Source organism: Myotis brandtii, unplaced genomic scaffold (assembly GCF_000412655.1).
Source record: "Myotis brandtii unplaced genomic scaffold, ASM41265v1 scaffold103, whole genome shotgun sequence".
Lineage (NCBI taxonomy): Eukaryota > Metazoa > Chordata > Mammalia > Chiroptera > Vespertilionidae > Myotis > Myotis brandtii.
In genome coordinates, this window is record NW_005353460.1 from 3,994,383 (window position 1) to 4,010,144 (window position 15,762).

Consider the following 15,762-nt stretch of genomic DNA (forward strand, 5'->3'; position numbering starts at 1 on the left):
CAGTCTTGTATGACTGTATATATATGCAGTCATACAAGAGCCACCTGGTTAGGCAGTTCCAGGCCTATAGGAATATGAGACTATTTTTTGAAAATTTTCAATCCATACCCTCATCTTGGCCTTATTATTCAGTCATAACTTTTAAGAATTTACAGGGGCCCTTTCACAGTAAAAAGCTCAAGTGAATGCATCAGCAAAAGCCTTTTCATTTTGATTTAAAAACTGACCTCTCTCCATCATTGTTCCCATCCCTCTCCTCCAATACTCAGGGGGCATCTATTCCCACAGCCCAGGGGCCAAGGTTATTCTCCTCCACTTTCAGAAATCTTGGTCTTACTTCCTAGTCACTGAGAAAATGAAGCAAAAGGAAAGAGTTTCCACTCAGATCCCCACCCATCCCACCACTCCCACCCACCCACCTGCTCTTCCCTCCCTTGGCTGTCCCTACCACCAGCTAAAGCCATGCCCACCCCTCCTCACTGAGTCCTAATCCCTTCCTTCTTCCTTCCCTCAAGGCCTCTCTCCAGCAGTGCTCACCTCCTACTGCAACATCACCTTTGTGCTCTCCTGATTGGACCATTTCCATCAGCACATAAGCATCCTGTGATTTTCCCATTTTAAGGAAGAAATACTTGCTTTGACTCAATATGCCCCTGTTAACTTTTCATTTCTTTGCACCCCTTTACAACCACACTTCTCCATAAACTTGTTTACTTGAGCTATTACCAATGCCAAGCTATTACCAATGCCTCTCTTCCAACTCGCTCCAACAAGGCTCTCACCTCCCACTCATCCAAAGTGCTCTTATCAGCTCACAATGGCCTTAATGTTGCTAACATTCAATTCTCAGTTCTCATCTTACTTCAAACATTAGCAGTATCTGATCCAGCTGATCACTCCCTTCTTCTTGAAAATTACTTCACTTAGTTTCTGAGGAAATTCTCTCTTGCTTCATCTCTTATCTCATGGGTTACTCCTTCTCCATCTCCTTTGCTGGTCCATCTTCATGTCCTAGACTCAAGGTCAGTAAACATGGCCCATGAGCCAAGTGCCTGTTTATATAAAAAAGTTTTGCTGAACACGGCCACAGTCATTCATTTATATGTTATTTAGGGCTGCTTTTGTACTATTTGAGTAAATTTGAGGGTTGCAGCAAAGACCGTATGGCTCACAAACTCTAAAATATTTACTACCTGGCTCTTTAAGAAAAAGTTTGCCAATCCTATCCTTGATCTATAAATATTGGAGTTCCTAGAACTCAGTCTTTATACATCTTGTCTATCTGCACCCACTCTCTAGGTGATCTCATCTGGTCCCATACTTTAAATGTTATCAATACACTCACAACTCCCAAGATTGTCCTCTAGCACAGACCACTTCTCTGAAATCCAGACCCATAACACCACTGACTAGAGGGCATTTCATTTAGATGTCTAACCTCTCTCAAAACAAATTCCTCATGTCTTATTTTTCCCCAGTGCTTCTTCCACAAACATTTCCATCTCATGCCAAAAACCTGGGAAATCATCCTTGAACCCTCTTTTTCTCTCAAACCCCACATTCAACCCATCAGCAAATCTTGCTGGTCCCACCTTCAAAGTATCCCCAGAATCTGACCACTCCACACCCTTCCACTAATACCACCCTAACCCAACCCACCAGCCAGTCCTGCCAGGATCACTGTGTCCAGGCGGCCCTCCTACAGCTCTCAACACATGTGGCAGCCAGAGTGATCTGGTTGAATAAGAGACTATGTTACTCCTTTGCTCAAAACTTCCCCATGGTTGGAGAGAGCTCACCCTGGCCTCATTGCTACACCTGAAACCTCAAGTGTTTCTAGCTTCAGGGCCTCTGCTGGCCTGGATGGACTGCTCTTCCCCCAAACATCCACATGGACCACCCCACTGCCCTCAGTCTCAGCCCGTTACTTCATTACTGAGGCCCTCCTGGACATGGCCTCTCCACACATGGACACCTCAAGAGTCTCTAGCTTCAGGGCCTCTGCTGGCCTGGATGGACTGCTCTTCCCCCAAACATCCACATGGACCACCCCACTGCCCTCAGTCTCGGCCCGCTACTTCATTACTGAGGCCCTCCTGGACACGGCCTCTCCACACATGCTCCCCATCCTCTGGCTCTGCTTTGGTTTGCACATTTCACATATCGGCCCTCCCACATATTTACTTATTTGTTTGCCATCTGTCTTTCCCGACCAGAACGTAAGCTCTAAGAGGACAGGGACTGCTCAGTTTGGTCCACTTCCGTATTCTAAAACTTTAGAACTGTGTTTGTCGGGTCTCAAACTTTTGGGCGATGAGGAAATGAACACATAAAATTTCAGAAGCTCATGTTTCTGTGAAAGAAACTGAAGGATGGGGAAGAGAAGCACATCATTTCCATCATGGAGAAATCAAAGAGAAGGCCGCGGCTCAAAGCCGTCATGCACAGCCCTGGAGCCAGCAGTATCCTTCACTGACCTGCCCCAAAGAATGGACAAGGGACAAGGGGACTGCTTATCAGCAGCTCCTCGAATCTCCCTGCAGAGACTCCTGGGTGTTAGGAGGGGGCAGAAAGGACACATGGAGAGAGGCTGCTCTGCAGGAGGATGGAGCCTCATTCTCCGCCCCCCCGCTCCCCCGGGTCCCAGCCCTGTCACCCAGCTTGGACCAGAAAGAGTGAGTGGGCAGGGGCAGAGCAGACAGCAAGCCAGGTATGGAATCTGACACCTACCAGCAGTGTCACCCTGATGAGCTTTAAATTCTCTGTGCCTCAGTTTCCTCTCTGTAATATGAGGGTGAGTTAGGAGGGGGCAGAAAGGACACATGGAGAGAGGTTGCTCTGCAGGAGGATGGAGCCTCATTCTCTGCCCCCGCCCCCCCAGGTCCCACCCCTGTCACCCAGCTTGGACCAGAAGGAATGAGTGGGCAGGGGCAGAGCAGACAGCAAGCCAGGTATGGAATCTGACACCTACCAGCAGTGTCACCCTGATGAGCTTTAAATTCTCTGTGCCTCAGTTTCCTCTCTGTAATATGAGGGTGATGTCCAAATGTTTAAAAATCTTAAAATAAAGATTAGTCTCTTTATTTCCTTCCTTATAGGGTTCTTAACACATTTAAAAGTCTATGGTTGATAAAGAGGTTCTACTTAAGTTTTTCCATGTACTGTAAGTTGCTACTTCATTTCCAAACATCCCTCTTGAGTTCCTCACCTGCTCTGCATTCTACTCCCATTTTTTTTCTTTTCCTTTTTGTCTCATAACTTACTCATTCTGAAAATCTGAAGTTCCAGACAGGCAGGGGAGGGCTGTCAGAATACGAACCACCCCAACCCTCCTGTCTCTCTTCCTGGGCTCTACAGGGCAACTTCAGCAGCAGCAGAAACATAACCACAAGGGGCACGAGAGAGAATCCATATGAGAACCTGCAACCCATCTCCTCCTCCCCCACCCCTCGCTCCTTCACAGCCACATTGTCTCTTGCTTACTAAGGGAAGCAAAGCCTGAACGATGGGACACCCAAGGCATCTCTCCCTATCTTCCCCTGACAGAGCCAAAGGCCCCTCAGCTCCCCCTGGCATGCCATGCTGGCCCTCGGGTTCAGACCGCCGCTCACATCAAGGATAGCCTCCTTCCACCCAAATCGCCCTCACCCTTCAGTACTTGGGGCTCAGGACCCACTGCCTCCATGAGTCTGCTGAGACCACTCGCACCCTCATGGACTTCCACAGTTCTCAGCACTTACCTGAGCCTCATGCTGGGATGCAGCTGCATTCACCTTTGTACTGGAGGTCATCCAGTGTGTGCTACTGCTCACTCCTCAAGTACCTGCCAAGGCCGCCAGGGGGCTAGGCCCCACCCCTCCTTCACCCAGGACACCCCATAAGTCAGCAAGAAGCCCTTGCTGAGTATGAGCTTGGGCAGCATTTGCAGGCAGAAAATCTGGCTCATTCCACGATAGTTCTTCTGCCGACTGCCTGTACAGACTAAGGTGAGTGGCTTTACTTTCCAAGTGTCAATTTCCTCCTTTGCAAAATAAGGATAACAGCTTGCCTACCCACCTCCAATGCTTGTGGATACAAAAAAAAAAAAAAAAAAAAAAAAAAAAACCACCAACATGCGTTATTATTAAAATAAATAGAGCAGCAAATCAGCCACTCGGCTCACAACGCTGGCCCATCCACTTTTCCCAATTAAGCCTGTGAAAGCCCCAAGGACGTGCCCATCAGAGCTGCCACCTGCCCTGCCATGGGAAGGCACCCCAGAGCCCCCACGTGGCCCAGGCGCACATCATGGAGCCAGCCAGCTGTGACTTTCATGGAGAGCAGGACTGTCAGGCTGCCTGGAGTTTATGCAACAAGGAAAACCACAACGGGAAGCAAATGCACTGCGGAAAAGCGACAATAAATGACACACTTGGTCAAGAGGCAGAACCCTGAGGTCGCCTCTGGAGAGCCTTCAGCACCCAGAGTCGCTCCTCTAAATGTGATAGCTGTCAGTGCCTTCATTTGTCTTAATTACTAAGCGAATTAAGCAGAAGGCCTGGCTTCTGGGAAAGAGGGGCGGGTGGCCCCACACCCTCCTGGTGGAAGTCTGCCAGCCCAGCTGTCCTCAGCGGCTGGCGGAGCCCTGCTGACCGGCCCACTCTGGAAAGGGCGCAGGCTCTGACACCAAAGTTCCCTGTCACCTCACTCCGCCTCGCACTAGCTTTGTGACCTTAGCCAAGTCAGAGCTTCTCTGAGCCTAACTTCCCCACTTGTGAAATTAGCAGATGTATGTGATGCGTGCAAACACACCACCTGAAATGCTAAGATAGTCTGACCAGGTGCAGGTAGGTGACAGGGCCTGGGGAAGAGGTGGGGAGGAAGGAACAAGGATGCAGCAGCCGCTGATCATCATTCCCTACACAGAGAGATCCTGCCCCCCACCCCTCCCCAACACCTGAAACAGACACAGCCCTCACCGATGCCGGGTAGCTTGCACTGCATTTCCTACGCGCATTGCGCATTGCTCTATCTCACCAAACATTGAGGACACCCTGCCCAGTATGCCCTACAGTGAGCAACGTAGTGCCTGGCACATTGCTACACACAGACGCACTGCTTAAACATTTGTAGCTCGAGTAACTGATTTGAAGAGCATTTTTTTTCCTGATTTGTAAAATAATACATTTACTGCAGGAAATTGGAGAAATAGTTTAACAAAATAAAAAATCTCTTGTTTCTTAAAACCCAGAGATAGCCACTGTTATCACTTGATATATTGTATTCCATTCTATTTTTCATGACTGTATACATCTGGTGTTTTTTTACAAAATTGCACGCATACCGTATTTACTTTTAAACCTTTATCTACTTAATGTATATTGTTAGCATTTTCCCATGTTCTTATATATTATTCAATGTAATTTTAATAGCTTCCTTGATTTCCATTTTACAGATGAGCTACATTAAATTTAATTAATCCCTCCACACAATGTTTTGTTATGATGCATAATGCTGAAAGGAGTATCCTCGATCAGAGCTATTTTGCACATCTCTGATCATTTCCTGAGGATAAATTCCTAGAAGAGCAATTGCTTAGTGGTTCAAAGGCTATATTTTTGAGACACATATCCCATATTTGCAAATTATCCTCCCACCAGCTAAGGGTAAAAATCTCCTTTTTTTTTTCAGAACTCTTAACGGCACTGGATATTATCATTTTCAATTTTGGTAATCTGGTAGATGGATAATGATATCTTGTTTTTTGCATTTATATTTTAATTATTAGTGAAGTTGGATACTTTTGCATATTTTTCTGGGCATTTCTGTTTCAGTTCTCTGTTTTTACCCACTTACCTATTAGGGGACAGACTGATTGCTTAAATATTTGATGAACAAGAGAATAGTGCACAGCCTGCTTTGATGACCCTGCGCCCTTGTGTAACAGTCCCCTCCACAAGGCATTGGTGCTCATGTCTCACGCACACCCTTCTCCTGTCTCTCAAACCCATTTGCTCTCTTGCTCTCCTGGGGTGGGGGGCGCTGCTCCATCTTTCACCGAACAGTGAGAACTTCTTCACCTGTCAGCTTCTCCTCCAGGGAATGAAAATGTCTCTTCATTTTTGCTTAATCCAGTGTAACTTACGAAGTCAGAGTATCGCCCTTTGATGCTGTCCCCTCCTCTCCTTCCAAAATCACCATCTTCCTCCAGGCCCTCATCACTTCTCACCTGGACAGCAGCGAAGTACTTCAGCATCCGCCTCTCCATCCCAGGCTCGCCCCTCCCAAACCTCACCCCCACTCTCCATTTCTTCCTAAATGCAAATGTGACTGTGTCTCTTTCTGCCTAAAACCCTTCTGCTCCTCAGTTTGGCCAACTGGTCCCTCAACACCTCTTCCCTCCCCACCCCCAAAGCATAGCTCAGGTTCTTAGACACAGCAACCCAAGGATTACTCATCGTGCTCTGACATGCTGCGCTGTTTCATGCTTCTGAGTCTTGTAAATGTGGCTGCCCTCCTTTCCACCCCTCTCCCATGCTCCTGGTGAAATTCTATTTATTTTTCAAGTCCCTCAGATGTTCCTCTCTCCAGGAGGTCTCCTCTGACCATGCCAAGTAAGTGTCACCATGTATACCCTGCAACCAGGACATACTACTCTCATGCTACCACACCTTACTGCATTCTAGTGCAGTCTGTGTGCCAAGATTGAGGGCAGAAGTGTGAAGTCCGCTGAATGTCATTCTGAATGGAAAGGACACTGTGGGGGCACCCTGGGCTGGCCAGCCCATTGGACATATTTCTGTGGTTCATAAGGTCTTTCATCTTCCACTGGCAGGCTCCCCAGTCCCTTGGTTTCCTGTCCTTTCTCATGCTATTCTCTCCACCCTTCAAGCCTGTCTCACATCCTAGGCCACCCAGCCCCTGGTGCCCACTGTGTCCTTTCCTCTTTTAACTCAGCCAGTCCTTGGACAGACATTGCACTTGGCTGCCTCTGAAGCTAGTTCCTGCAGGATAAAGGTCACACCTACCTTGGCTGACAGACACCCTAGTGCAGTGATGGCGAACCTATGACACGCGTGTACACTTGGCTGCCTCTGAAGCTAGTTCCTGCAGGAGAAAGATCATACCTACCTTGGCTGATAGACACCCTAGTGCAGTGATGGTGAACCTATGACACCTCTGACACGCGAACTCATTTTTTTTGGTTGATTTTTCTTTGTTAAATGGCATTTAAATATATAAAATAAATATCAAAAATATAAATCTTTGTTTTACTATGGTTGCAAATATCAAAAAATTTCTATATGTGACACGGCACCAGAGTTAAGTTAGGGTTTTTCAAAATGCTGACATGCCGAGCTCAAAAGGTTCGCCATCACTGCCCTAGTGCCTGCCTTGGTGCTGGGCACAACAAACAGCTCAGGATGCCCTTGTAGCACAAAGGCATGCCAGCAGGCTGCAGGAGTGGCAAGCTCATGCCCTCCTCCTGGGCACTCCTTGCTGACCCCTAACTAGTCCAGCATAAACCTCTGTGTTTTCTTCCTCCTTCTCAGTGACTACACACATGAGCTTACTAATTACGCATTCATTTTGTGGGGCCCATCTCATCCATTCATCTTGATTTCTATGTGGCTCAAACCACCACCAGGCAAAGCCCTCCACAGCCTCTGCCCCATTCTCCTGAGTGGGAGGCCCTGCTTTCATCTGAGGCCACTGGCTGGACGGCAGCACTCCACTCCCTTCCCCACCATGAGCAGCCCCTGGCCCTGAGCTAACCATGCCGTGCTGCAGCCTCCATGGGCTCCCCTAACACTCCATCCATGGGGCTCCAAGCACACCCAGGAGATGTGTGCACCCAGAAATAAATCAAGTCTGGCCGGAAGAAATATAGAATTTCAGCCCCACATTGGAGAAGCTGCTCTCAGAAATGAGAATCTGCATGAAATTGAAAATTCTGTTTTGTTTTGTAAAGGTGACTGGCGAAGCATCTTATCCGGAGCCTGTGCGTGCTGTGCACCTCTTTTATTTAATGTATCCCATGACGAGTCTCTTACCTTTGTGAGATTCAGCTTAAACAAGGTTTGATTTTATTCATATCTCCCAGCTGTACCCCATCCCTTCCTTTCGGCTCCAGTTTCTGGCTGGCATTCGGCCGCCCCTGGCCCTGCAGCAGCCCCTTCCCAGCCACTGACTGGGGACTCAAGAGTTTACTGTATGAATCAGGGAAGCTGGAGGTGAGTGTGCGGTGTTAGTAATGAGCACTCAATAAATACTGCTTAGCTGCAGGTGTCCCTGTCTCTGCCATTTGGTTAGAGAGAAATTAGGAGCCCAGAAAAAGCAACCCATCTATTCCATTTGGAAACAAGAAAAAAAATGAGCCACAAAACAAATAACCCTGACTTGGGAGATGGAGGACCTTGATTCTGGTCCCAGCTCTGCCATCGGGTAACTGTGTGATGACGCCAAGGACTGTTACCTCTCTGTTGCCACGTCTGGAAATGAAAGATTAGACCTGAGGAGAGATCCTCAAGCTCTAGGCAGGACCTGCCGGTCAGGGCAGCACCCAGGGGGGCAGTACAGGGGGGCTGCCCCTTCCCCACTCGTCCCAGGGACTGTGATGCTCAGCCACTTTGACAGCCCAAGAGCGAAGGTGAGGTTTCAGAGAAATGAAAAAGGACCCTCGCCAGGAGGGGTGGGGGATCCCTAGATTAGACAGTCCCTGCCTCTGGCCTCCCCACAGCCCTCTGCTGCCTCCTCCAGCTTAATCTCCATTTCCTAAAGATCATCACAGAGACTCCCCAAGCTTCCCTTTTTAACAACTCCTGCTGATGGAAAATTCTTCCTCATACCTAATCTAAGTCCATCTGCTGCAATTTCTGTCTATTTTCACTCGTTCAATCCTTACTGGAGATGGAGAACAGCTGGTCGCCATCCTCCATATAACATCCCCTCCGAAACCAAAATCAGTTATTACATCACCCCTCAGCCTGTTTTTCTCCCGGTCTCACATCCACCATTCCTTCAACCTGCCTTCATTGAATCTAGCTCTGAAGCACCGCTGAGCACTGTGGCCCGCATTGGAGGATGCTCAGCAAGCTCCAAGTCCTTCCGAAGCTGTAGCATCCCAGTGGGATATAGGACTTGGGTGACAAAATCCAGGCAGAAGGTCGGGCAAAGCAGAAAGGGCTCAACTAGTCCAAGCCCCTTGCTTTCCATGTGGGAACTGAAAGACAGAGCAAGGAAGTGCAGCAACCAAGGTCAAGTCTGAGGGACCACGCTCCAGGGGCTGGACCCTAAATATTGCCATCACAGTGCCCTGCGTGGTTGCAGCGTGTCCTTGACGTGGGAAAGAGCAGGATTCACCGAAACTGAAAAGCAAAGGCCACAATTGCTCAGACACTCCCTATCCAAACTCTGTCTTTCCCATCCCACCAGCAGATGTGAAACTCCACCATGAACAGCTTTGACTTCCATCAAGAACCCAAATACCTCTGCTAGTGGCAGCACTGCTAACTGTTCATACCTTAGTATGAATAAGTAGATTTGATTCTTTCCAACTCTTGATAGAGAGATTTAGGGGTGAGCTGAGAATAAAGGACAAAGAAACTGGGGAAATGACAGACAAATTTCATTGCTTGCTAACGTTTTCAAGGTCAGTCCTATGCATGGGGGCTGAGGGTAGGCAGGACAAAGGAGCCAGGAAGGCTTTGCCCTGTGGGAATCCCTTGCACCCTATAGGTCTGTGCTTGGAAACACCTGCCCTACCCGTCTCATGTCTCATGGAGGGAGCTGCACCACCTCAGGTGCTCTGTGAGGTCTGCGTAGAACTGAATGTGGAGAAGGGATTACCTCATTGCTCCCACAGGGCTGGCCCAATGTGCCTCCCAGAATTCCTGAGTCCCCTGGTTAACCGTTTCAGATGTCAGGTGAGCAGACTCTAAATGGAATCTCACCCACTAGGGTGCCCTTAAGTGACAGGAAGAAAGAGCCAGAAGGGAATGAAGAAAGGAACACATACAGGGTGTCCCCCCAAAATGTACAGACTTTAACAGCTGGTCGTTCGATTGATGTTTATTTCTTTTCAGATTTAACTCATTGGAATTAATAATTCAAAGTGTATAGACATTTTGGGGGGACACCGTGTATTTGTGATTAAACACGATTGTTCAGGTACCTGCTTCAATAGCTCCCAAATGGGGAGGGAGAAAGGTATAAGGAAAAGTGAATCCGGGGAACTATTTCCTAATGATTTTCCTAAGGGAAGGATGAAGGGGGAAAATAGCAGTGTGGTGAATACATTTCAGAGCCCTCACCCTCTCTTGAATAAACTGAAGCCTCATGCTCCAGCCTCGTCACCTCTCAGGGGTGCTCCAGGCGGTTTCCAACCTCCAGACAGACACCCCCTTCCACAGAATAACCCGGGAGTTCACACATCCACCAAAGCAAAAGGAGGCATGTCGACAGCATTTACAAAAACACCTAACACAGTAAACGTGCTTATTTGATTTCTCCCAAACCACAAAATTAAATTTTAAAATAGAAATCTAAACGGCTTTATTCTGATAAAAAAAAAATCTACTATGTTTCCAATCCTATTTCAGGGGGCAGTTTTCTTTAACAGCAAAATCAGCACAAAATGACAAGATCAAAGCAGGTTGGCAAAGAGATTATTTACTGATGTGTTTATGATGAAAGGGGATGACAGGGAGGAGGCGGGATGGAGGAACAGAAACGTAAGGAAGGGACTTTCACTAGTCACCCAGGGCTTGAGAAAACAGAAAGAGGCGACCCCTGCACAGCACAGTGGTTAAACGAGAGAAATCCTAGTTGGCCAATTGGGGGGAGAAGATGCTAGATCTATGGAGGACGCCTATCCAGGGTCCTGGCTAAAGCGACCATGTTTGATGAAACAACAACTAACAAATTTAACTTCCTGAGCACTAACCGGGCTCTCCATACACAAGCAGGTGCTTACTTCACAACAACTGGCCAGCCTAACACCCACACCAGCAATTAAACGGGATCATGACAGAGGGGCTGGATCTAGGTGTCATGCCCTGACACCCAAGGTGAAGTTACAATGATGGTATTTTGCGTTTTGTCAATTATTCTCCAGCTCCTATGATGCTTTTTTTAGTCTGAAGTTGTTATTTTAATGATCTCTGATCCAAATGGGGAACTAAAGGGAAGAGAACTGAGGGGGAAGGAGAGGGAGGCGAGGCAAGCGCTCCAGTGTGTCCCACTTGTGCCTCTGCTCCCTGCCCCCAAGCCTGCCTTTTCCTCTCTCTGCCTCTCTGCATGAGTCACCATTCAGAAGCTGCTTTAAAAACCCTACTTTTAATGTCCTCTATCATGAAGGAAACCCAGCAGATCAGCCTCAATGAAAGGGACCCCAATTTTGTTACCTGTTCCTTCTTCTAGACACCCCTCAAACTCAAAAGTATTTTCTAGTTTTGTCACTGTCTTCATGAAAACCAAGGTGGCCCCTTTCAAGATCTCCCACCTGCCGGGTGCTGCCTCTCCTGGGCTCTCTGGGAGTCACCTGCCTGCCACAGACCACAGAGGAGGAGGATTGGGGCCAATTATCACCGGCAGCCGATCAAGGTCCAGCGTCCACTCCAGGCCCCTGAACACAACGGCGTTATAATTTGTGGGACTGCGAGTTTGTTTTGTTGACTGTCAGGCACCATGTGCAGAAAAGAGAGCTGACTGTATCTTGCCCAGAAAAAAAAAAAAAAAAGGCAGCTGTTTTTTTTAATCATTGTGGGAAGAGCTTTGACAATAACAACTCCCACCCAAAATAGCTGCCTAAAGGAGGTGGCGGAAAACCTGTTGTAGAGGTTAAAGAAAATACGAATTAAAAAGTGAAAGTGAATCATGGCACCAGAGTGGAGGCTGTCACCCGCCGCACCTCGGCGGGAAGGGTGTCACAGGGAAAAGGTGTTGCTGGAGGCTCCCTCCCAGAAAGTTCACTTCCTGCCAGGACTGGGGATCAAGTTCCCCAGCTTCGGGTCTAGGAGAGAAATCAGAGTCAGACAATTCACCTGCATTCCCCAAAGCCTCAGGGACCTGGAAGACCGACCCCAGACTGGGAGCTTCAGGGTCCCCAGCAGGTCAGAGGACACACCTGGGGAACTGATGTGGGGCATTCAGATAGGAAGTTCATTCAAGACCAAGCACCTCACCTTCTCCCCCTGGCTTCCTAGGAGGCCCGCCTACCTACAACCTCCTATTGGCAGAAACTCAGATGCTCCGGGAACGGAGTTTTCCCAGGTCTAAAAGGGGGTCTGAGCGCAAGTGAGGCCTGGTGGTCCCGCCATTAGAATGCACTAGGTGCCACAAGGCTGCACCAGCGGCTGCCATGATGAGCTTTGCTACTCAAAAAGCAGTCTTCAGAAGCAGTGTGGTTGGTGGCTCCAGCAACTCCTGGGCCACAAAGGTACCACGGTACCTGCGCACCTGAACGGAGCCAGCCCCAGGAGCCTCCACCTCCCAGATCTGCTGGCAGGCTTCGCCCTGAATAGCCCTTCTCCCATGAGAGTGGAAACGCCGGGTGAAATTTAGTTCTATCCCCTTCATTTCGGTACATGCCGAGCCTGGAAAGTCTTCCAGAGTTTTCGGGAGCTAATCAATTAAGTAATTTCTTTCCTCTGACAACCGCTTTGTTGGTTTCTCACCAAGTTGCGTGACACACAGACACCCACCAGGTCAAACAGGACACCCACACCCCAGGAAGTGTCTCCTTCCCCCAAATAAAATCCACGGGGACAGAGTGGGCCAGGGGTAAGAGGTAGGAAGGAGACAGCAGTTCCAGGACTCAGGTTGAAGGTCACAATAGTTGAGAGAAGGCAGGTGAAGGTAATGGAAAGGGGGCTGACCCCCTGGGAGGAAAACCCAGCCAACCAATCACGTTTCTCCGAACCAGCCTCCCAGGGATGGGTCCACCAGGAAGCCTTACATCCCGAGGTCCAACTCCCTTCACCCAACTAACCTGAGTCTACACCCAGCCCAGCAGGCGCCCTATAGCCCAACGCCAGAGCTATTTCCCCAGACGTGAGCGCAGCTAATTGAGAGTAGTAAACACACCCAGTTCCAGACGGCGCAGAAGTTTTCCAAATTGTCAGCTTGTCTTCCTCCCGACAAAAGGCGGTGGTTTCCCACCTTTGCCACATCTCCTCGCCTAAACTTTTCTTTCTGCATTCCCAATACAGAGGCTGCCCTGCGAGCACTGAGCATGGCAGCGCAGGAGCAGCACCCGGGGGACAGGGACGCAGGCAGGAGTACCTTTTCCGCGGAGCAGGGGCTGGTGCCCAGAGGCTCGCTGCCCTGCCGAGCCTGGAAGGATGCTGCCGGGATGGAGCACGCTGAGGATTACGCGTTCCTGCCTCTGCGACCAGACCTTTCAGCAGCTCCGACCAACTGTGCTAGCGATGCACTTAGCAATTATCTGCTGGCGCCGACGCCCCGCCCCCTGCTCTTGCGATTGGCTCTCCGGTCCCGGGCAGGACTGCATTGGTTTCCACCGACCTCACTCATGGCTTTGGCTCCTACTATTATCTAAGCCATCAAAGGGAATAATTCTATGTTTCATTGACAACCTGTAAGGCTTTCCTCCGGCCCGGTGCGGAGGCAGGACTGGGAGTCCAGGAGACGGAGGAGGGCAGAGTAGAAAAGTGGGGGGTTGGGGAGAGGGAGAGCTCGGGAAGGGGTGGAGAGAGGAGGAGAGGGAGTGAGGGAGAGAGAGATGGAGCTATCAAGCAATCAGATTTTTGCTCTAGCATTTTAACTTCCACAAAACAGAGTCCATAGCAACAATTTTCTGGCCTTATTTTTTCCCCCAAATAGTGCGTGTTCCTGAGAGCAGAGAGAAATACAGTATAACGCGGGGTTTCGCCTGTGTCAGGCACGCTTTGGGAAGCAAAGCAAGGTAAAAGCTGAAGGAATATAGGGGTATTGTTCCTGGGGCCACCCTGGAGGGCATGTGAAGGTCATTTTAGATTATTTGGGGGGACATATTATGCACCTTCCCTGGAGTTCATCCTTCAGTTCTTTCTCTCATGCTTCGCCTAAGCCCCCAACCTGAGAAAACAGTTTCCCTGTGCAGCCTGTTCGGTCTCAGCCTGTCCTTAAAGCCAGTAAAAGTCTGGAATTCCTCTCTGTTCTCACTGGGAGGCCCAGAGAGACGGGCATTCCAGAGCGAATAATTCCGCTAGGACCCTCATTTCCACTTACTCTGACCAGGCTTCAGCAGCCAAAGCAAGGGAGCAGAGTGGACGGAGCCCATCACGGGGTGGGGACAGCCTAAATGCTTTACCTTGTTCAACAAGGAATCATAAAACACAAGTTTTTACATCCGCCCCCCCCCTTAATGTATTTTTTCACCATATAGAAGGGATATTATTTGGTAACTTTTTTTAATGAAAAAAAAAGAATTTAAAAGGAGTCTTTCAAAGGAGTCTTGAAATATCAAGTTTCAGATAAGTCAGATTAAACTAACCGTTCACCCTTCTCCTACTGGGATCTGCACATCCTTGAGTCCCGGCTGTAGTCCCAGGTCCTCCCCGCTGGCCTTGAACAACTGCAATTCTTACCACTGTCTGCATCCTTGTAAGCAAGTGGCATGTTCTCTCTGCCTTGTCCAGTGAGCTTCTGCTTCCTGCATACACACCTGGCTTCCCTAAATGCATTGCAAGCTCTGTATATCTTTATCACTCCTCCGACAGCACCTAGCACTCAAATAGTGGGCTGACTACTAAAACCCAATTCAAAGCATGAAGTGTGCAGGGCTCTGAGCCTCATGGAATTATCATTCTGCTGTGATACTCAGCCAGCTGGGCAGCGGAGGGAGAGGCCCACCCTGGAGCCCAGGGGGTAAAAATTCAGGACTAAGCACTGTGACTGCTGCAGCTCGGAAGTCCCTCCAAGCTCCTGGTGCCTTGTTCTCTCTGGAAAATGAAGCAGCACTTCCCTCAATGCCGTCCTTCTCCCTCAAGCACCTGAAGGAAGTAAGACATGTGGATGCACATTTCATATGTGAGGCATATACTCCAAAAAAATCAAGTCATTTCCATAATGGCTTTCCAAATATCAACATGGCTAAATGGAAAGTGACCATGTATTAGGAGTCAAGAAACTAGAAATAAGGGATGTAGCAAAATACGTGTTTCCATTTAATTCATCTGTCTAGGTGAAGTTCTTACAAAGGTATAATGGCAAAATTAAACTTAACTGTTCATTTAAAATTGACACTATGCCAGTCATGTTCGTCATGGTGTAAAAACCATGATTTTTATGATTTGAGCAGTGAGATCTCTCCCACTTCAAGGGAAAGCAGCCTTCACACTTGGGCCTTTGTCCCCCCTGAAAAAAAAAAAAGTAGAAGCAAAATAAACTAAATCGTAAGGACGCTCTTGAGCACCTATCAAAGGTTCAGTTGTCAAGGGAAAAAGGAAAACATTTCAAGTGATTTTCTAAAATGCTTTGTCTAAAACAGCATGTTCTTATATATACTTTTTACCTTCTGAAGATGAGAGAGAAAGGGAGCTGCAAACAGTTGTTTATTCCCGTGCCTTTTAAGCTGCCTGGTCATGAAATATTCTCTTTGAGAGAAGGATGGTCCCTTTGTGTCCCATAGATCACCTGCTTAATTCTGAGCGTTCGAGAAAGCAGACTAAGTATGTAGATTCCGCTGGTACTTGCACTTGTATTAAAGATCAGCTCCATACAATTTAAATTCATTGGAGTATGAAATATACCAAATTCCATTTTGTGGGCAGTATCCTG

The 15,762-nt window shown here is 48.4% G+C and overlaps 1 protein-coding gene across 2 annotated transcripts in view; it reads right to left on the minus strand.

The window, feature by feature from the left end:
• The window catches only part of ZMAT4 (zinc finger, matrin-type 4), a 336,866-nt gene extending 323,463 nt beyond the window's left edge, over nt 1-13,403 (minus strand). Inside the window, exon 1 of one of the 2 annotated variants that reach the window (XM_005856446.2) lies at nt 13,264-13,403. The gene's annotated coding sequence lies outside the window, so the exon portion shown is untranslated. Of the gene's footprint in view, nt 1-8,379; nt 8,437-13,263 lie in introns of those variants that run through there. The other variant, XM_014536453.1, reaches the window with a different exon arrangement.
• Between the last annotated feature and the right edge of the window lie 2,359 nt (nt 13,404-15,762).